This window comes from Protopterus annectens, chromosome 9.part0 (assembly GCF_019279795.1).
Source record: "Protopterus annectens isolate FY-2018-M chromosome 9.part0, PAN1.0, whole genome shotgun sequence".
NCBI lineage: Eukaryota > Metazoa > Chordata > Ceratodontiformes > Protopteridae > Protopterus > Protopterus annectens.
In genome coordinates, this window is record NC_056743.1 from 118,590,178 (window position 1) to 118,612,831 (window position 22,654).

Below are 22,654 nucleotides of genomic sequence, written 5' to 3' on the forward strand. Positions count from 1 at the left end.
TGGTCATTAATAAAAGGGAGAACAGAACTGGGTCCCATTGCCACGTCTTTGGGGATACATGTGCTAAGGGTGTCCAGTGATGAATATCGGTTATTAGAATAGACTTGAGATGCTCGGGTTTCTAATTAGCTTTGCAACCATCTTACAGGGTTTTGGTAAAAGTTACCTTTTAGTAATTTGGTAATGAGATGAGAGTTGAAAGCTTTTGTCATGCCAACAAAATACCAACAGTCAGGCCCTCATTGGACTTTGTAACACTTTAATGAGTTTCTCTACATGTTTAAATGGGACGAAGCTGTTCGCAGAGGAGGGAAGGACCATGAAGGAGAGGTGACTACATTAACACAGATACAAATACAGTGCTTAAGTTAGAAACTAATGCCAAGAATTAGTACCTTGGACAGAGTGACCCACCAAAAGGCATTTACTTATACATGCACTTTTGCATTCTTATATAAATTTACACACGCACATAAAATATAAAAAAGTTTGACTTTTGTAATATTGTTTGGCTGCATTAGAAGCAAATATAATGTATAATGTGACATCTAACTCAAACTTAAATAAAAACTGTATAAATGTTACATGACTCCACTCATGGTTCCTGCTAGTGTGCCTACATAAAAATAAACAGAACACATTCACTGTGGCTTGCTAAAAGGAGTGCATTTACTCTGTCATCTGAATAATCTGTTTCACTTCCTGGACTTTTCTTTCCACCCCTTTGTGTATTTTGGCATGAAGGCCGGAAAAGTACAATACAGGAATGTGTTGCATTTAAGTATAAAACAGATTTTTGCAATTATTATATGAAACACAGTGCCTTTTGATGAAAGTGAAAATCATCACTCAGATCTGCTGACAGACGTAGGAATCCGCAACCTGAGAACCGTGCATGAACACATGAATCTCGGACAGAGCAGGAGCTGCAGTATATATAGTCTTTCAGGGCATTTAAGATGGATCTGCAAGGCTTTTCCTCTTATATTCCTGACTAGCACCTGTCTTGCTCTGTTCCGAGCATCTCTGAATCCATTATTATGACACATACTTCAGCCTTTCCTCAGGCCAAATATCCCATGGCAGTGCAATCCTGTCCATAAAATAACACTGTTTCACCATTATTCACCTCACCCATGGTTTCATTTTCATCAGAAGGAACAATTAAACCCATCATTCTGAAAGACAGGCACACAAACCAGAAGAGGATCTCCATTAACCTTGTTGCTTTCAAATCACAAAAGTGGAGTTTAAAGCCAGAGGAGGAACACCGGGAAGGTTTGAAGTACGGGTTGTGTCCTTTCCCAAGTCATCATTTTAACAAAAAAGAATGGTGATGGCCTACATGGTTTAGTAAGCCATTTTCTTTTACTTTCGGCATTTACTTTACTCCAAGCATATATCCTATAACTTTTTTCCTTTTATTTATAATGATACCCAATGCTAAGTCCTGCCCACACACGAACAGTTCTTAAAGGCGTGCTTTAATTTAGCACAGTGCTAGTCTTTGATGTATGCTGTATCACACTTGCTGTGAACTGCATGGCATCCCCCATTTAATTCCATCCCTAGGTCACTCCATGCCATCTTGGGACTGTTTGTTTATGTATATTGATGCCAGAAGGGGTGATTTCATATTTTTTATGTGTGTGGAGTGCTAAATAAAATTTAAACTACATCAAGAAGAGTTGTGGGCTTTTTCCAAGTGCTCTGGTTGTTTTTTGGTTTGGATTTTGTTGCTTGAGCACTTTAGCCTGGTTCATTAGTGATTTGACTGTTTATTTCTTGGCAAACAACTCTGTGATAAGTTTCTTGTGTAGTTATGTTAATGTAAATTAAAATGAACTGCATCAAAGAGATGCCTGCCTACACAGATGAATAACTTTAGGTTATTCACTGTTCCAAGCTACAGGGCATAATGAATGATTAGAAAACTGACTTGCAGTTTTACCCCCAGTCTGTGAAGTCTCTCTCTTTTTGTCATAAAAAATAATAAAATAAATATAAAAGGCCTTCTGTACCTTATGTATTTACTGAATGAATGAATGAATGAATGAATGAATGAATGAATGAATGGCCATGCTTTATTGTGTTCCTTTGCCTTTTGAAACTAAGACTGCTTTCTGTTTGAAATAACTACTGAGAAGTAGATCAAAACACATCAAATTTAAAAACATACAACAGTAACACTGGGACTGTGGAGAGTACGCAGCATTTAATTTATAACGCATTTGGAACCCTGTTGCAGATTACAACTAACAAAAGCAAACCTGAAAGGAACCAAACCCACGTGTACACAGCGGTGATAACAGCACCGGTTAAACTCCAAACGAGCGATTAGGTTTGTGGGTCCATGCAGCAGCAGTCTGCAGTTTCGGAGACCATATTTATAAAGGATCTTTGGCTGACACAGAATGAAATTCTCTACACTTCTAGAAGACACTGAGTAGAGCATTAGATTATTCTTTACAGATGCTAAACTGTAGCACCAAACTCTGGCTTTTGGGGAAGTGGTAGAACAATTTCAAAGGCAAGATAATGGACATTGCCCTGCTAGTAATGTAACAAAGGACGATTGGGTTTAAGAGCTGGTGCACGTAATGCTTATTGCATATCCTTGGTTTAGCTTTAAGCAGTTACATTTCTAATCATATTACAAAACTAAAAAAAAAAAAAATACATGACTCATGTCTTCAGGTACACATCTGGATATGAATGTCACATGTTAAAATATGAGAAGAAAATGTACAGTACAAAACAGCCATGACTCCTTAAAGAACAGAAAGGCAAACACCAAATAGCGAGCACTGAAAAGTAAAGCACCACAGTTTACTCTGATATGCTTTAAAAAATCAGTTTTTTTTTTGCTTTACAACAACTTAACAGAAACTATATTGTTTTCTCATCGTGTGTTCAGCTAAAAGCAAGGTGGATTATTGAACTCTTATGACACATACACAGAACCCTGAATGGTAAGTGAATCACTAATTCTTAACTCTTGTCCATAAAATTACCTCTGTCAAAGATCCCTGAAAATGGTCTGAATTTTGCCATATGACGATATTCCACCAACTACTTTGTAAACACTTTGCAGACCATTTTATTACATGGATACGCTGATGGACAGTAGTTCAGACAATGTAGCTTTGAAGGTACTGACATAAAAGTAATTCTATTTTTTTCAGCTGTAAATCATCAGGTCAGCAAGGTTTGCCTATGGTCTGTTACTAATTCTGGCTCTTTTACTCACTCTCTTCATATTTTTTAACCATATGGAGAAGAACTTTGTTCTATGACAACAAATCTCCTTGCTTCTCTCGGTCTATAACTTGCTAATAAACTTAGTCATCCCCTTGTCTATACAGGACTAAAGGTTAAAATGTGTTTTCTGTAAAGTGTACCACTTTTATAGGTTCATAGGTAGGTACTAGGCTATCGGCCCAAGGGCCTACGTAAGCCTAGCCAACAAGGTTCCCTGGCTTATGCCACCCAAGAAAGTTATTTTCCTGTGCCACTGTCGAGCAGAGAGTCAGCAAGTGAGTTTCTGCAGATGTCAGCAAGCTGCGGAACAGACACCATACAGACAAACACACGAAGCAGATAGCATACTAGAAACTAGATGAAAGTGTCAATTAGTGTAGTAGCCATGTAGAGCCCAGCCAATGCATACCCTTTGGTATGAGGTAACAATGCTGTCCATTGGATTGCATATGTGGATGTGTACCTAATTACATTGAATAGGATGCTTCTGTATCCAGTCCTTTAACATACACTTTATGTTTTGGCACTTTTACTTTGGGTCTTGGATATGTAGCCTTGGTATTACTAGCATGGTTAATTTAAGTAAGAAGCAGACAGCAAAGTTTCAGCCTCACAGGACTACCTTAATGTTGTTGTCTGGGTTTCGGGCTCATTGTTGACATGGTAATGATTGACACTAGTGTGCAAGTACAGAATTTTGACACGGATGGTCAAGTTTGCAGCATCCTAGTGATTTCTCCTTTCTCCAAGATGCACCAACCTCTGACTTGGGGTGTGTGTAAAGTGATTGGGGGGTGCATAGTGGCTTGCTAGCAGCTGTAAAGTACACTGATCTGATTGTAGTTTACATTTGGGTGATATGGCTATTACATCACAGGCATGTGTTGATCAAATATCAGTTGATGTCATGGAGACATTATTACCCATGTACAGACAAATGACCTGGCTAAGAAATCAATTAGAATGTTATTGGATGCGTCAATAGAGGCCTCAAGTGAGTAGCATGCACACTGACATTCTTAGAAGTCAGCCTATCTGTGTCCCGCTGACTGAATAATGGTGAGTTCCTTTGTATCACTGAATTTGAGGAATGGCTGAATAAATGGTGCCCAACTCAGGACTTCCATCTTTATTACAGACTGGGGATCCAAGTGGAGAGCTACAGACTACCTGAGCAGGATGTTCTGCATCTGTCTGAGAGGGGAAGGAGAACACTAAATGTCATGTTTTTGGATTTCAGTCAAGGGGGCAGTACAACAATCCATTCAGCAAGGCAAGGCCTCTCACTCAGATCATCAGTTCAGTGCTGTAAGTAACTACAGCCAGACTTCCACTGTTAGCGAGGGAGAAACTAAAGACCAGAAATACATAAATATGAAAAAAATGCACATTGTTTGAGAATATACCTCTGAATTGTCGAGACTTACACAGAATGTCCAGATTTTTGCCTCATAATTTTGGTCTATTTCTCATAAAATTGTGTTTTTTTCTGTCAAATCAGTAGCAAATCATTGAGGTCTGAAGTCAGAAAATAATGGCAGACATTTGAGTTTCAGACTTCACATCCTTCAGAAAATTCATGCTAATCAAAACCTGTTATTTCTATATACTTTGTAAGTTTGAAAGAGCATTATTTAAAATTTGTCCCTATTTTTTGGCCTTTGTCCCCCCATTATTTGTGGCTTTGTCCAGATTTCTTGCTTTAAGTGATTAAGAGGCATGTTTGAGAAAGGTAAAGCAGCTGTAACTAATACCCACACTCTGAGCAAAATATCACCTGAAAGAATTTCTCTGATGGATGAAAACCTTCTTGATGGTGCACTTGTATCAGAAGTATGGAACATAGAAACCACGGCTGGGATGCAACCATACAGGGTTTTGTACTTTTCTTTATTTTGTTTAAATTTTTATTTGCATTTTGGCCACCAGGGTAAAACATTGAACACAACATGACTAATGGCAGGCTGAGCCCAGGTTACAATCAAAACAGTAGTAGCAAAAATTTAACAGTTACAACCAACTGTAGAATACAAAGGTAATGCAAACTAGTCCCCAAAAAACGAGTGATGCTGCACATAAACTTTACACCATATTGAGGAGTGGATTTTACAAGCAGAAAAGTGGAATCAGAGGGTTCCCTATTAGAAGACCGAAGATGCATTCTTTCAAATGCGTCTTGGTCTAACTCAAAAGCCTGAAATGGCAAAATATCAAAGCAGCTTCTAAGCAAATTCTTTCCCTGGGAAAGAATTTGCTTGGTCGCTTCATTACTTTGCCGTTTTCGGCACTGTAGTGCGGTCTCGGAGTTGGTATATTTAAGTAGGGGTGTGTGGGGGGTGTAGCCCCCCACTTAATGTAATGTTTAAAGTGTTTTATTTATTTATTTTTTGTTGTAACAGCGATTTTTTTCCCTAGGAAAAAAAATCGCTGTTCTGACAGTTCGAAATTGTAAGGTTTCACTTTCACAGGGTCGATTAATCACCGTTCACTTTTTAAGTGTTCGGTTATCTAATACAAACCCGAATCAGAGAAGTGGCAAGATGAAGAAGCAGGTTTAGCCTCAAAACTTTAGTGAGTAATGCCCATGTACAGAGGTCAAAGCATGACATGAGCCATGGTAAAGGCACAGAATCTTAGGAGACATGGGGACTGAGAAATATAAACATTGCAAGATGTCAGTGAGCGGGAGAAAGAGAAGCTACATACAGATACACAGGGAGCAGAAACATAGGGGTATCCACTAAAATAGTGTTGAAAATGGGGTGACGTGAGGAAATTATAGTAAAGAGTAATACTGATTACATGATGTGTTTTGTGGTCTGCACATCTGCATTTGTATTGCTCTGACAGTATTTGCGTTTGGGCCTAAACTTAGTGTAGTTAATATGGTCTGTGAGATAGTGAAGAAGGGATTGCCACAGTTTTGTATCAAGTACAGAGAAACTAGTGTTGGAGAGCTGTAGTTTAGTAGATGGGATTTAGAGAGTAGGGTCTACTGTACCCTGACTTCTGAGTTTGTAAGTTGGGGTGGTGCCGGTGTGTTTCATCACAGATGGAGAATGGACATCTTGGTGGGCTAATCTGAGTACTTGGAAGCCCAGAAGTAAACTGGATATGGGTTGTACAAAAAGCCAATTTGCCTAGAACAGAGTAAGACACTGATGTTTAAGGCAAGGGGAATTGTTGATGAAAAGGCAGATTTTAGTAGATAAAGTCTGTAGTGTCGTGTTATTGTTAGAGAAGAACACAAAGAGAGTAAGTCATACTGAAATGTTGCAAGCAGGACACCTTTCCCAATGGTTGCCCTAGCTGATAACTGGAACTGAGAAATTCTGTTTCCTAGAAAAGGACATACTTGATTTTAGATTTAAGTTGTTGAATATTTGAATATGCTCCTAAATATTTAGAGATTAGTTCAGCCATGTGTCTGGATGTCTGAATGAAATTGTGATGTTAATACATTTGTTGTGCTGGTCAAAAAAGCTTGTAGAAGCTGCAAACTTTGCAAAGTCTTGTGTTAGTACTAAACAGTATAGCCTTGTTTGAGTGTTGGGGTGTGCCAGTGGTTGAATTCCAGGCAGTCAGTTTGTAATTAGGTTTGGATTACCTGTTGTATTGGGGTGCATCTGTAGATAGTCATGTCATCAGCCTATAACATAAGTTGTAACTGGGGTAGATCGAGGGTTGTTGTTGTGTCTTTCGGCTTTTCCCATTTAGGAGTCACCACAGCGGAACTCCAGTCCGCTAATGATTGGCAGTAGATTTTTACGTGCCGAGTTGCTGGCCCTGACACACAACCTTCAATGAAGGTACGCCCATTCATGCATGTCTCCACACAGAAGACGCTCTAGCTGAGAATCAAACAGGACAACGTCTTACTGTGAGGTGACAACGCTACCGCAGCACCACCACAAATGGAAGAGAGTATTGGGGCAGCCATTGATCCCTGTGCTACACCTGAATGAGTATAGGCAGTGTGTGACTGAGATGAGACGATCTTCCCAGGAAAGGTTCTCTTCGTTAGGAAATCTTTGAACCACTGGTTGACTTCAGTGTTGATGTCCAGGTTTGCTGTAGGAAGAATGTAGGATGACAGAACAGGAAGTGTGAACAACAGAACGTTCAAGTAAATATGGGGGTTGGGGTAAGCATTAGAACGAGGACTGATAAAAGTATGGCAATCCCCAGAGAGGATACATATATATACCCTCTCTTCTAAGGGAAGAAATTCATAAGAAAATGCCTGAGTTAAAATGACAAATGGAAGGGGCACTATTATTAACAGAGGGAGCTTTATATGTTAGATATAAATCAAAATACCATGAGGTTGACTAAAGCCGAGAGCAGGATTTTTTTTGTGATGCACTAAGAAGGGCAGGCCTGAGACCTTTTGCTCTGAATCCTGTAACACAAAGGTCCACCTCAAGGTAGGTGGTCCTATGTGATGTCACTAAAGGTAGGTAAAGCCATGTTATGTTTATGAAGTACAAAGAAACATTCAAGGAGGAGGATGGGGAAGGAACTAATTATGTTGAGAGGGAAATAAAAACTAGAGGAATCTGAAGTGAAAACACCTGAGATGAGAGAGAACTGCCATTCATTCCACCGAGAGGGGAACTCAACCTGTCTGTAAACAAAATAAGAGGAGTAAAGGGACGACTAAAAGGTTGGTTGAAGGAAGAATAGAGGCTGGATAATAAAAATGGCAACTAAAGCAGGGATGATTGAACAATTTGCTCAATATTTTCATGAAAAAAGAACAAATATTTACAAAGAACAGCCAGTAGATAAGCAGACTCCAGTCATTTTGCAGAGGAAATAGACCTGAATAGCCACCAGTGAATGCAGTTGCTACAGCCCACAGCTTTATTTTCATTTACTTAACTCCAGTCATAACTGTCAGACTCCCGGAAACAAGGTTTATGCAGCATCAGTTTATATAATGCATACTGGTTGGGGTGGATGTTGATTTTACTAAATTTCAACTTTACAGCCATTAAAAATGGGAGAATCTGCATTCCTCCTGTACCAACAAAGAAACAAAGCATATTTACTGGTAGCACCTTGCATCAACAGCTTCTGCAGTCCTTCTGAAAAGGACAAAAAACACAAATGCATTTCCTGATATGAAATGCTAAATCAGTGCATTACACTAGTACAAGGTTTCTGACCGAGTATCAGGCAGAGAGATAGTCTAAAGATATCAGGGTGTACCCTTGTACACCATCTTCTAGACCATACTCTCTTTCTACACACTGCACGTTTTTGGGCAGCATGCATTTTCAGTACTGCATGAAGTAACAGACATAAAACACTGATTACCAGAAAGGCACTTAGGGGAAAAAAGGCATTTAACAAAAAATTAAATAAAAACAAGAAAATATGCCAGGGCTTTATTTTCAAATTAACATCAGTACATATCAGTGCATGAGATTCTATAACAACAACAACAAACTCTGCATCATGTCTTTGCAACATCTGCTTTATCCACTTTACCACAAGTGATCGCCATCTGTTTGCTTGGATTAGCTAGAATCACTGCCAAACGTGACCATTTATTAACAGCATTGATTCCGGAATCCTAGTCAACATTAATGTGCACACATATTTTTGTCCCTTTAGTCAGTGAACCTTTAGGATTTGCGGTGGTGGTGCTGCGGTAGTGTTGTCGCCTCACAGTCAGACGCTGTCCGGTTCGATTCTCAGTTAGAGCGTCTTCTGCGTGGAGACATGCGTGAATGGGCATACCTTCGTTGAAGGTTGTGCGTCAGGGCTGGTAACTCGGCACGTAAAAATCAACTACCAATCATTAGCGGACCAGAGTTCCGCTGTGGCGACCCCTAACCGGGAAAAGCCGAAAGACACAACAACAAAGTCAGTGAACCTTTAAGCTTTTCTTCTCACTTTTGTTAAATGTTGTGCTTCAGAAATAATGCACCTACAGTATAGCTCGACAGAAAGGTTGTATAAGCCTTATTTGGATTTCACCAGAGCTTTTTGTCTTGCACAATACAGCACGCAGTCAAGTTAACCACCCTAAGAAAGGTGACAAAGTGTCAAAATTGGTAGCAAACTGATAGAGGGATTAGAAACTGATGGTGATGACCCTGACCCAGTATGAGTGGAAGCATATCTCTCGGGTCAAGAATTCTGGGCAAAGGTAAAAATGATGGGAGGCCAAAGTTTCACTAAACTCAAGGCATTCTGTGAAATTCTGGACAGTTAAGAGATGTGGGTACAACCTCCAACAGACTGGAACGATTCTAAGCAATAATAAATGAAACTAGGACTAAGCAGCAAAGTCAAAAACATTCTTGTCTATGAACATTACAGAAATGAAAAGAAGTCTAAGAAAACAAGAATGTACAGTAAGACTATAACAAATAAGAACCACAAACGAGTGCATGAGCACACACACACACACACACACACACACACACACACACACACACACACACACACACACACACACACACAAAGTATGTGCTTGCTGTCCGCTTGGATCAGGCAGTCGTCCAAATAAGGGTAAATTTGTATCCCTTGAAGTCTGCAGTAGGCAATTACTGATGCCAGGCATTTCGTGAATACTCTGGGCGCAGTAGATAAGCCAAAGGGCAATGCAGAGAATTGATAGTGGATTGAACCTGCAAGAAATCTGAGGTATCTTCTGCAGCTTTGTCTGATTGGGACATGCAGGTATGCCTCCTTGAGGTCCAATGTTACCAGCCAAAACTCCTTGCCCAGCATGGGAAGAAGCTGCTGTAATGTGAGCATCTTGAATTTTGGTATGAGTAAGAATGTGTTTAGGATGGATAAGTCAAAAATGGGTCTCCAGTCGGTTCCTTTCCTTGGTACCAGAAATAGCCTGGAATAAAAATCTTGACCTTGTTCGTGAGTAGGTACCTCTTGAATAGCTTTCATGTCTATGAGCTTTGAAATTTGTAGTTGTGCCTCTGCCCTTTGTTTGTGTGGCAGGTTTGGCATGCCCCTCATTTTTGGGAGAGTGTGAAAATGAAATCTGTAGCCTCTGTTTATAACGTCCAGGATCCATTTGTCTGTTGTGACAATATGCCAATTTCTTGTAAATAATGCCAGCTTTCCTCCCAAGGGTGCTGCCAGCTGAGACTTGCTTGGCATAGAAAGGAGGAAGTCATTGGGTTTGTTTCCTGTATTGTTGTGCACTGTCTTCGCCACCACTTGGTGCTGGAGTTTGCCATTGCCTGCCTCTATATGATCCTTGTGATTGCCCTCTGCCCCTTGTGCGCCTGTATCTACCTCTTTGGGGCTTGTCCGTGGCTGGAAAGGACCAGTTTTTAGAAGGCCAATTTCTGCTAAAACGTGGTGGTTGAACCTGTAGAAAAGCTTTGACAGTTTGCATAGATTTGGCTTTTTCTTCCATTTTCCGTAGTATCTCCTCAGCATTAGTACCAAATACCACATCCTTTTGTAAAGGAGCATCTAGTAGTTTAGCTTTCACATGATCAGGAAAGATTTGTTCCCTAAGCCATGCATGTCTACGAATGACTGAACCTGTAACAGCAGCTCTACTTGAGGCCTCTAGGGCATCATAGCCACATTGTAAGGTGTGTTTACCCACTTGTTCTGCACTATGCATCATATCCTGCAACTCCTTCAAATCTGGTTGTTCAGGTTGAGACATTTTATTTCTTAATTGTGATAACAGAAACTGCTGATATTTAAGCATATGAAACTGACAATTTAAGGCCCTCATGGCTAGGGTGGCCGAGGTATATACCTTTTTCCCCACCTTTCTAAGGATCTTGACTCTCTTTCGGAAGGTAGTGGATTCTTAGCAGTAGAGGCCTTCATTCCCTTGGGGCCTTGAGAAATGGTTTCAGGGTCAGCATTATGGCTTTTGTAAAGAAATTGGTGAGAGTTAGGAACTCTGTAGTACCCATCAGGCTTGACTGGGGCAGGAGGCAGGGAATCCGGATTAAGGCAAGCCTCCAAATAAACATCATCAAGTACGTCCAAGACAGGAGGTATCGCCAGAGGTCTGTGTTGAGGTAACAAAAGAAATTCCCTAAGTCTTTTCTTGGAATCAGAAAAGTCTTGGCCTTCCCAATGGAAGTGTTCCCTTAAGGTGTGCAAGGTTTCCCCAAAAGAAAAATCCTCAGGAGGAGATACAGAAGGAATGGACTGCTCTGTATCAGAATCTTCAAAAGGGGAGTAAGAGTGTTCCTCTACATCAGAATGTTCTGAAAAAATGGAGCCCTGATCAGAAGAGGGAGAATCTTCCTCCACTCTGGGTCTCTTGTCTGGAGGGGGTTGGGAACCCCTGATAAGAGTAATTAAATCCTCAGCCATTTTAAGCATCTGCTTTTTAGGCATAGGGCCTGGGGATGGGCCCTGTGCAACAGGCCTCTTGGGATGCCTGGCTGATTTGGACTTAGTAAAGGCCTTAATGGAAAAGGAAGATGAGGGTCTAAAGACACCATGGGTGGAAGTGGACCTGTCCACATTAGGAGGCTCAACACTCACAGTGGCTTCGGTGGTTGTAGTCTGGGTATGGGCCGAGGTACCTGCGGTCTCGGTTACAGAAGACACCACCAAAGAAGTGTCGTCGGTAGTCAGGGACTGCATAGGCGTCTCGCTGAGAACCGGACCACGTGTAGCCGGTTTTGGCGTGGTGTCGGTGGGGACCGCGGACCTCGCGTGTCGGTCCTTGTCCTTGCGTTTTTTGGACAAAACGGTAGTCAGAGTCTCCGACGACATTTTATAATCAAAGGCTTTACCAAAAAAGTGTTGGGCGAACTCTGCCCGACGCTTAATAGTGCGTTTATTGAAAGTAGCGCAAAAGCGACAGCCCGAGACGTCGTGGTCTGGGCCTAAACAAGGTATGCAGAGGGAATGGAAATCCTTATGCGGTATTTGCTTCCCACAAGAAATACAATTGTTAACTTTTTCTGACATCGGTCTGAGGCAAGAAAAGTTTCCCCAACGGGGTACTTAGCTTTAATGAAGACTTCGGTTTCCAATTTTTCATAAATTCAGGAGCTGTCCGACCGGCACTTGCGAACTGCTTCTGCTTCGGGCACCGCGCGGCAAAAAAGACTGAAGAAAATGGCGTTGGCTGTGTCTTATATACCCCTGCCTCACTGACGTCAGGAAAGAAAGCGACAGCAACCGACGCCGGACCTAGACTTTGGAATTCGGCCGACCGAGGACCCGCCTGACGGCAGAAAACCCATCTGTGATTACTGCAGCTGTATGCACGATGAACATCTAGGACTAAGCAGCAAAGTCAAAAACATTCTTGTCTATGAACATTACAGAAATGAAAAGAAGTCTAAGAAAACAAGAATGTACAGTAAGACTATAACAAATAAGAACCACAAACGAGTGCATGAGCGCACACACACACACACACACACACACACACACACACACACACACACACACACACACACACACACACTCCATTTCAAATTCACTTCAGTATACTAACCCCATGTGCACACATTCATGTAGAAGGGGCAAATCCTGTTGAAAGCAAAATGTATTTGAAGTCTCCCATATGCAGAATTCTGTCACGTAAAACAGTAAAATCAAGTTGCATCTGCTATTTAAAAATTAAACTAAACTACGACACTTTCTTCTCCTCCACACAAAATGCCTTCAAAAACGACCGTGATCCAAAAAAATGAAGCACCCAAAGTACAAAAATATACTTAAAGCAGCCCTAATTGATTATAATAGGTGCTGGTATTTCTGTCACGTAAAACAGTAAAATCAAGTTGCATCTGCTATTTAAAAATTAAACTAAACTACGACACTTTCTTCTCCTCCACACAAAATGCCTTCAAAAACGTCCGTGATCCAAAAAAATGAAGCACCCAAAGTACAAAAATATACTTAAAGCAGCCCTAATTGATTATAATAGGTGCTGGTATTTCTTTAACTGAACATAATGTATATAAACAAATGGATGTGCTCTCATAACAAAACTGTTGTGCTGGGAGATAGAGAGACTTAAAACTGAGCTGAAGATCCCTGGCAAATTAAAATTTTTCAAAATCACTACAAATGTATCTGCCACTTTATCATGCAAAAACTGCAGCATGATGTACGTTTGGACAGACACCTGTTGGTGAAATAAAGTTACAAAATTCATGGTTCATACCTCTCAACTGTACAGATTTTCACAGAATGTCCAGATTTTGCCTCATATTTTTGGTCCATTTTTCATAAAATTTTATTGTTCTGGCAAATCGGTGGCAAATCAGTAAAGACTGAAGTTAGAAAATAATGACAGACATTTGAGTTTCAGACTTCATATCCTTCAGAAAAATTATGCTAATGCAAAACCTGTTATTCTATCTACTTTCTAAGTTTGTAAAAGCAATATTTAAAAAAGTGTCCCTATTTTTGGGCCTTTGCCCCACTTATGGTTTTTTTTCTAGGTTTCATGGTCTAAGAGGTTGAGAGGTATAGATGAAATGCTCACATTTGCATACGTTTGTGAATCTTACTGCCAAGTCCTAATTTGTCTTTATGCTGCTGTGAAGTGTGTAGCTTACACAATGAGACAAACATGCAATGATGTCATCAGTGAGGTGATCATGTAACCACAGATACACATGAATGCAATTGTTAAAATGATTTGCTAATGTTTTGAAATGTACCTTTGCACTACGACATGGAGTGCATAATAAACTCCTAAACAGCACTTCCCCTAACATTTTGGTCATCATGTTCATATTTAAAAAGAACTGTAAAATTTGTGTTTTCCTTGTACTGACATCTCTTGAGAAAAAGCAAGGAAGTTTAACCTCTGTGACATAGGCATAGGAAAGTGTCTGTTGCGTGCATAGACTTTAATGAGTGTGCCACAGTGCATGAGCTAAGGCGCCCCATTAAAGTCTATGGGCATAGCCCTCTTTACCCCACAGTAATATCACAACTGGAAAAGCTAAATGTACAAAATATCTAGAAACATCGGCAAATCACTTTAAAGGAAGCATTTAAAGATGGTAGCAGTGCACAAGTAAAACTTCTTTGAAATGACCATAATACTGACAATGCTTACCTAAAAGAAATTAGTTAAGGAGCATTTTGAGTGCTTTGATTGATGGTATATAGGTTGCCTTTAATGACAACTCCCCTCTTAACTCACATATTCCTCATGAATGCTTTTACCTGGTCAGATTACTTCATTCTCACCTCTCACAGCCTTTTATACTGATGAGAACTACTGTTTTTTAAAGCTGTCTGATGTTACCAAAGATAAGGATAACTGGAATGCTTAGTTTTGGTTTTTAACTTTATTTTCCCTCCCCATTGTGTGCATGTGTGTCTGTGCTCTGTGACAATACTTGGCCTCCATGATTATACAGAGAAGTATTAGAGAAACCTGTGAATGATTTATAACTGTAAATCATCACAACCTTGAAGGTAAAAAAAAAATATGGGATTCATACTGATCCCCGACGGCACTTTCTGCTGAAGCAGAAATCAAAGAACGTATTTAACCGAAAGTGCTGTTCACCGAAGCAGTACTTTCAGACAAGTATGCTAGTTGTGCCGGTCGCACTACGGTGTGGATAAGGGAAAAATTCCCTTTTCCCTACCGTAGTGCGACCTCGGAGTGAGAATATTAAAGTAGGGGGGTGTGGGGTGCACAGGGGGGCTTGCCCGCCTGCATAAAAGTAGATTTATTGTTTATTTATTTATTTATTTTTTTTTTTAACACACTTTAACGAAAACGCTTTTTCGGTGAAAGCACTTCTGCTAAAGTGTGTTCGGTTATTGTGGATTCGGGATGTTGAAGTTTCATTCAACAGTCCTAGATCCATATATATATATATATATATATATATATATGTGTGTGTGTGTGTATATATATATATATATATATATATATATATATATATATATGTGTGTGTATATATATATATATATATATATATATATATATATATATATATATAAAAAAGTGAGTGGGATGCAACTCTTTACAGTAAAGATGCAGAAAGCAAGGCCCAGCTTTGCTTCTCAACCCTGAGAAAGGGGACACATGATGTTTAAGTTTTCAGAAAAATCCAGCAGACAGAGACCTAAACAATTTGCTTCTCTACATCTTAGGAATCAGTGGGCACAGGTGAAAGATTGTGTAAGACAGCAGTGATCTATTTATTCTATTTGTACAGGATTAACATTACTGCAAAGCACTTAATCAGTGGATCAGGAAACAGGAACTGGGAGTTCTGCTAAGACTGAGAAATACAGGACACTCTAAAGTGGTAGTATCCCTTACAATATGCAGCTTGTATTATAGGATTTAAAACTATCTTCAGCTAATTATGCACATTCATCAAGACTCTACCGTAGATTAAGTACAGCTTCTATCCCTGGGACAAAAGCAGAGCTTAAATCAAAACCTGACCAGTGGCAAGACATGAAATGTAATTTCCTTTCTGCGCCTCAGCAGATGAGCTCCTGTTTCATGCCTTCTGGACTTTGTAAAAGTTCACTTAGAGAGCTCCTGTGGAGTTTTAACTTTCAGTACCTCTGAACACACACTTCATATGTAGGAAGCATTTTTCATTATCTTTCTGGTCAAACTGAGGGCGTTATCCTGGTAAGTGTATGTAGTGAATGTTTGCTAAGTGGTGCAGTGGTTCCAATGTATGAACTTAGAACAGTATATTTTACGATGGGGCAGTTGTCACTTCAACTGAGAAGAGAAAGGCTGCTATGAGCTGGATTTGGAGATTTTGAAGACGATGGTAAACGGACCCAAGAAGGTTAGTAAGGAGAAAATAAGAACATAAATCATGGCTGGCCACAGGGAGATAATAACAAACAAATTTATTTTATCTAGTTAACTGTTATATATTTTTTTCTCTGTAGTATCTCACTGAACTACTGGCCCTTTAAAAGGGGCACTGTAACTTTTTTTTTTTTGTGAGAGGGTGGTGGAGTCCTAGCGTTCTTTTTATTCGCTGAGTAGGGAAACTTGAACCATTAGGGACTTAGAAGAGTGCCAAAGACAAGATTATTTGGTAATAGTTCTGTCTGTGCCCACATAGACTAACTTAGTCTATGAACTCTGTTAGCATGGATCCCTAACAATACCTTTTTGCAATACATGTACCACTGTCATATGCAGAGGCTGGAAGTTGCATATCTTGTTGTTTTGATGACTTCACCAAACCTGGGAAAAAAAGTGAGCAAGAAGTTCCAATCACCTTCAGCCACGTTACTCATTAATGACTTCTACATGGATCAGGTTACAGTGCCAGTAAGAAACGGAGGCAATAAGAATATTCCATGCCAACCTCCAGTTTAAGGACTGCTGTTTACATAACATTAGCTATTATCAGTTTAAGTGATTGTATTGAACAAACAGAAAAATATATGTTTCAGGGGCAGGTAGGTACACAAAATCAAGAGGCTTGTTCGGAAATGTTCCACTTGCCAGTTTTGAACTTGCATTTCCTTGCAGTAAAATGTATAACATAAATTATAACAATGGCTGGAAATTGCCATTCCTAAACTGCACAGTACAACTCATGCTCTAGGGTGTCCTTGTCTTAAAATAAAGGAGTATTCCTTAAAAAAAAAAAAAAAAAAAAAAGTTTATGTATTTCCAAAGCTGTGTACTTTAACAATGATCTCAGCTATTATCTTTGTAACTCCAGACGAGACTTCGCTTCATAACGTTAAATAAAAGCTGATCTGTTACTGAGTCATTACAGTGAAAACTGAAGGCCATTCCACACCACCAGCTCACAACACCAACAGAGTTTTATGTAACTGGCCAGGAATGTGATGATTTATTTCAGCATTAGTTGGGAGTGCAGAGGGGGACAAGCAGTTTCCAGACAAGACAGTTAAAACAAGCAGCTGCTTACAAGCTTTGATTAGTTATAGAACTCTATAGTTATTGGACACCATTGTCTTGCTTAATGCTGTGAAGACAAGATCACTTGGATACAACAACCGCTGCAGGGCAGAAGGATATATCGAGAGATCAGAACACACTGGAAAGTACCTTGAAGAATAAAATAACATCAGTTGGTTTCACCAAGAAGAAGATTGAGCTACAGTGAATATTATCACTAGTTTTATGAACTACTGAATTACACCACATGAGCTATACATTTTTCAGCACTTGGCATGTTCTGTTTCAACAGCTCTGGCCACAGTTTTGTTTTGTCCTTTTTGATACAGACATTTAACACTCTACATCTTGAATTCTTCTGGGTTGGTAAACAAATGCTCAGGCCAGCAGACTTGATCATAAGCAAAGCTGTCAAGCTGTATTTTGACTTGCACTGCTGCTTGCACTGCAGTGCATGTGCACTTGATCCCAGTCCAGTAATGCAGTGGTAAGGTGTTAGACTGTACAAGTCCGCTAATCATCCAAATATGGTAGCCAGACCAGAAAGAAGGCACGATACAGATCAATTTGCTGGTCATTGGCAAGTTCTCCTTTTTCAGGTATGTGCTGCGGGATATTCTGCTGTAGATGCATCTCCTATCAGGCAATAAGGAATCTTCTGGGATTACACTTACTAGAATCCAGAAGAATGGTATGATAACAGGATATTAGCAGTTCATCGGAGCATGCACGCAGCTTGTATTTATACTCGCTGCATGGTCCAGGGAATCCTGCTAGTATTACATCATCTTTGTTTTTGTCTATCGCCCCTGCTGCCAGCACAGTGGGATGGGACATCACAAAGTAGTTGTCTCCTGGAATGGGGATATCTGTCCCCACCATACCTCTCAACTGTCCAGATTTTCTTCTCATATTTTTGGTCTATTCATCACAAAATTTGTTATTTTTTTGGCTACTCTCGGAGGATTAGAGTAACTAAATAATAACATGCACTTGAGTTTCAGACTTCATATCCTTCAGAAACTGCATGCCAACACAAACCCTGTTATTCTTGCATCTTTCATAGTTTACAAGAGCGATATTTAAAATCTGTCTCTATTTTTGGGACTTTGCACTCCCATTATTTTAGGCTTTGTCCAGATTTATTGTGCTACCCCAAACCCCGCTTAACAGGCTGGCAACTTACCCCAAACCCTGCAAACAAACAGGCTGGCAAATTAAAAGCAGAGGTTTTTCACTCCTCACTGCAGACTCATCTGGCAAGATACCAGATAATGGAAAAGAATGATATCCAGCATGAAGATACCAACCATACCACTCAATCCATGCATAATGGGGGGGGGGCAAAGGCTCAAAAAATAGGGACAGTTTTTAAATGTTGCTTTTACAAACTTAGAAAGTTGATAGAACAACAGGTATTGCATTAACATACATTTTCTGAAAGGTATGAAGTCTGGCATTCAAATGTCTGTCTTTTTCTGACTACAATCCTCAGTGATTTGCCATTTACCAAAAAGCCACAATTTATGCAAAATAGACCAAAAATATGAGGCAAAAATCTGAACATTCTGTGAAAATCTGTACAGTTGAGAGTTATGATTTAGGACTGACAAAGTGTCAGAAGGGGAAAGAAAAAAAAAAACAGAAGTGAAGAAAAAATCAGACACCGAGTGTGGACAATAAAATATAACTTAACCAAACTGCTAATATATTTGTATTGATAAGCTATGTGTCACACTTAAGTAGCCTTCTCTTTAAATTATATGAACTTTAAAACCCCTGATTATGCATGAGGAACACATAGTCAACGAAAAGAAGGGATAAAGCCACAAGAGTTGAAAAAATGGTAGGTAGGAAGGCTTAATAACAGACTTTGATATTGCTGTGTGCAGACTCCAAGTACCATGTGGTTAACTTTGCAAATGATGTCATCCTATGCCCACCAAACTAAAAGCAAAGCAGTTTAGCTGCACATGATCTATTTTTTTGCAACTATAGGCAGAAGGAGCTCTACAGCTGCAAGCCAGTTTTAATGTTGAGTCACACATACCGCAGGTTATCTTTCTTTGCTTTCTGTGCTTAGAGCTAAAAAGATTTGGTCTATACAAAGCAAGGAAAGAGTTAAATTAGCCTCATCCTTCTTAGCCAGAGTCTCCACAAATGTTTATGGCTGCTGCTGGTCCACTCTACAAGCTAAAGATCAAAAGCTACATGCTGGTATGTTTATCCTTTCTCTGTTCAACATAATTAAAGCTTCCATTATGTGTGTGGCTATTCTATCCATTTTTAGCTTCAAAATTGTTGTTGGGCTTGTCCATGTATTTATATACATATATTTAGCTTAAGGGACCTTCCACACTGTCTACTGTAGTTGCTGATAGCTGTGTATTTCACACATAGTTATGCAGTAATTTAGGGTTCAAGAACAGTCTAGGTCACCCAGCACAGTCTCAAATTTGTAAGCCAAAATAAATAAATGTTTTGTATGAGTAGAGGCTAATTTACAGATAATGGCCCTCCAACACGCCATCCTCTTACTGTACATTTTAGGGAATCCTGCAGTTCACATGGAATTTGAGATATGTTACTGTTATTCTAGTAACCTGTACTCTGTTTACCGTATGTTACTTTTGTCAAAAATACTGCCTTCACCGCCATTTTGGGAGGACTTAAGAGATGTCTCCAAACCATTAATATAGTAATTAGTCTCAAAAATGGCACCTATGCATTATACTGGCATGTTAAAGTGGACAGAGGATTCACTGAGGAAATAAGCCAATGAACAGCTGATATGCTGCAGTATGTGTGTGTTTCACTTCATGCACATACCTCTCAGGTGCATATTCATTCAGATGTGCTGTCCTTATGTCACACAAATACTTGGCTGAAAATAATGTCCACCCTTTGCTCTAAGTGAAGATGGTGATCATCCCCAAATGTATGCAATCCTTAAATAAGATAAGGGAACTCACACATATTTGGTACAGAATAACAATCTAATCTCTCTCTCAAAAGATATATATATATATATATATATATATATATATATATATATATATACACACACACACACACACACACACTAAGAAATGAACTTCGTGACAATAACAGCATTCAAAAAATAGTAAATCACACCAACTCTTGTAGTACTTTAGCGCTTTCATCTTATTATCAAGACTTCTTCAGAAAGACATGTGTCATAACTATGAGCAACCATTTTCACTTCCTTTAAATACATTAGTTCTAGCAGGCCATTTAAATTAACAACAGTTCCTTTCCAATGGAAAAGTGCGAACAGGCAGGGTGCTGTGTGCATTTTCATTAACATTACAATCGCAGTTACAGAAGGTAAATTGGTCAGACAGAAACAGCCTTGTGGTGACGTGTGCATACTAATAGGGATCATGTGCAAAAAGGGATTGTGTGCAAAAAAGGGGACTGTGTGCAAAAAGGGATTGTGTGCAAAACAACAAAAAAAATATTTTATTAAAAATATGGGGGAACCGGTATGGATGAGAGTCATGCTGTGATAATTCTAATATAAACACATAACTTATGAGACCCTGCCTCCAAAGGTAAGTAAAGAAGTGCACGGAGAAAGGAGGAGGAGTCAGGTAGAGAGTCCTACTATGCTTGGGTATCAGTGTGTGTGTGTGTGTGTGTGTGTGTGTGTGTGTGTGTGTGTGTGTGTGTGTGTGTGTGTAGAGAAATGTGTGGTTATGCCACCTGATGGGGGAGTGGGAGGAACCACTCAATTCCTGGATATTATCCACCTCAATAATGACCCGGAAAGTGGACAGTTTGACTCCAACATCTACCGCAAGCCCACTTTCCGGCATAACTACCTAGAGTTCAGCAGCCAGCATCCCCATTTCATGAAAAATAATATTGTAAAAGGACAATTCATCCGGTTATCCAGACTCATTTTTAGGGATGAGGTTTTCATCAAGGAAGGTTTTTACCACAGAAACTTGTTCTTAGAAAGAAAATACCCAGAGTATTTAGTAGACAACCTGTTCCAAGAGATCATACGGCACAGACACTCCAGGTACCCACCAATCCTGGAAAAGGGATTCACAGCAAGGGCACAGAAAGGACCGAACAAAAAGGACTGGGTGTCAAGTTTCCCCCTTCCAATTTCCACAGATATGTTTGGAATCAGAGGGGTCCTCACCAACAATTGGGACATCTTGGAAGGAGAAAAAGGTCTGACAAAGTTACTTGGGACATCCCCGAACTTCTGTTTCAAACAAACCTCTTCTTTTGGTGGTGTGTTCGAGAGGAATAAAAGCCCATCTCCACAGAGCGAAGTATTGACAGAAAGTACAGTTTTGTACCTACCATAAATGTAGATGTTCGAGTGCTAATACAGCTGCAGTCATAACAGATGGGTTCTCCTGCCATCAGGCGGGTCCTCGGTCGGCCAAATTCCAAAGTCTAGGTCCGGTGTCGGTTGTCGTCGCTTCTTCCCTGACGTCAGTGTGACAGGGGTATAAAAGAACCAGCCGACGCCATTTTCTTCAGTTTTTCTTGCCCCAGATGTCAGGTGCCCCCAGAAGGAAGGCAATACATAAATTTGTGTAATAATGCAGTGCAAAATAATCAAAATACAGTAGTTGCAAGCAAATACATCATAAATGAATACCCCAATCAGGTTGTATGAGGATGTGTTAGCCTATAGGCCTATCCCAAGAGGGGAAGGAGGGAGGGAAACCTGGACTGCAGCTGTATTAGCACTAGAACATCTACATTTATGGTAGGTACAAAACTGTACTATGTTCATCGTGCATACAGCTGCAGTCATAACAGATGGGTAGAATCCCACAGCTAAGAAAGGGGTGGTAGGCACTAGGTGGAACTAGGAGGAGCCAAAATGCCCTGCAAGACTGCAGTGGCAAAGCCTGCTCTAGATTTGGAGAATAGTGGTAGGTTGTAGTGCTTGGAGAAGGTATGCACAGAACTCCAAGTGGCTGCTTCCAAAATATCCTTGGTAGGAACTCCTCTGAGGAAGGCTGCAGAGGTGGCTGTGGCCCTGGTGGAATGAGTTCTAATGCCTGTAGGTACAGTTTTGCCATGAAAGGAATAGCAAAAGCGTATGCAGTGGGCTATCCATTTTGAGATTGTCTGTTTGGAAATTGGCTTTCCTTGAGCTCCTACCGCATAGGCCAAAAAGAGCTGTTCTGATTTTCCTGAAAGGCTTTGTTCTGTCCAAATAATAATGCAGTTGTCTGTGGATGTCCAAGGAATGTAGTAATCTCTCCCCTTTGTTTTGAGGATTAGGATAAAAAGTAGGTAAATGTATGGCCTGATTTAAAGCTACCCTGGATACCACTTTAGGCATAAAGGACAGGTTGGTTCGTAAGGAAACTCTGTCCTGATGAAAGATGATAAAAGGCTGGACAGCCATGAGAGCCTGTAGTTCTGAAACTGTACGAGCTGAGGTGATAGCCAGAAGGAAAGCTGTTTTGCAGGACAAATATTGCAAAACTGATGAGGCAGCTGGCTCAAAGGGAGGCAAGGTCAGTT

General features: G+C 40.0%; 1 protein-coding gene across 2 annotated transcripts in view; it reads right to left on the reverse strand.

Annotated features, from left to right (window-relative positions):
- Positions 1-22,654, reverse strand: part of CREB3L1 (cAMP responsive element binding protein 3 like 1) — a 493,540-nt gene that overhangs the window by 315,479 nt on the left and 155,407 nt on the right. The gene's annotated exons all lie outside the window — the stretch shown is intronic.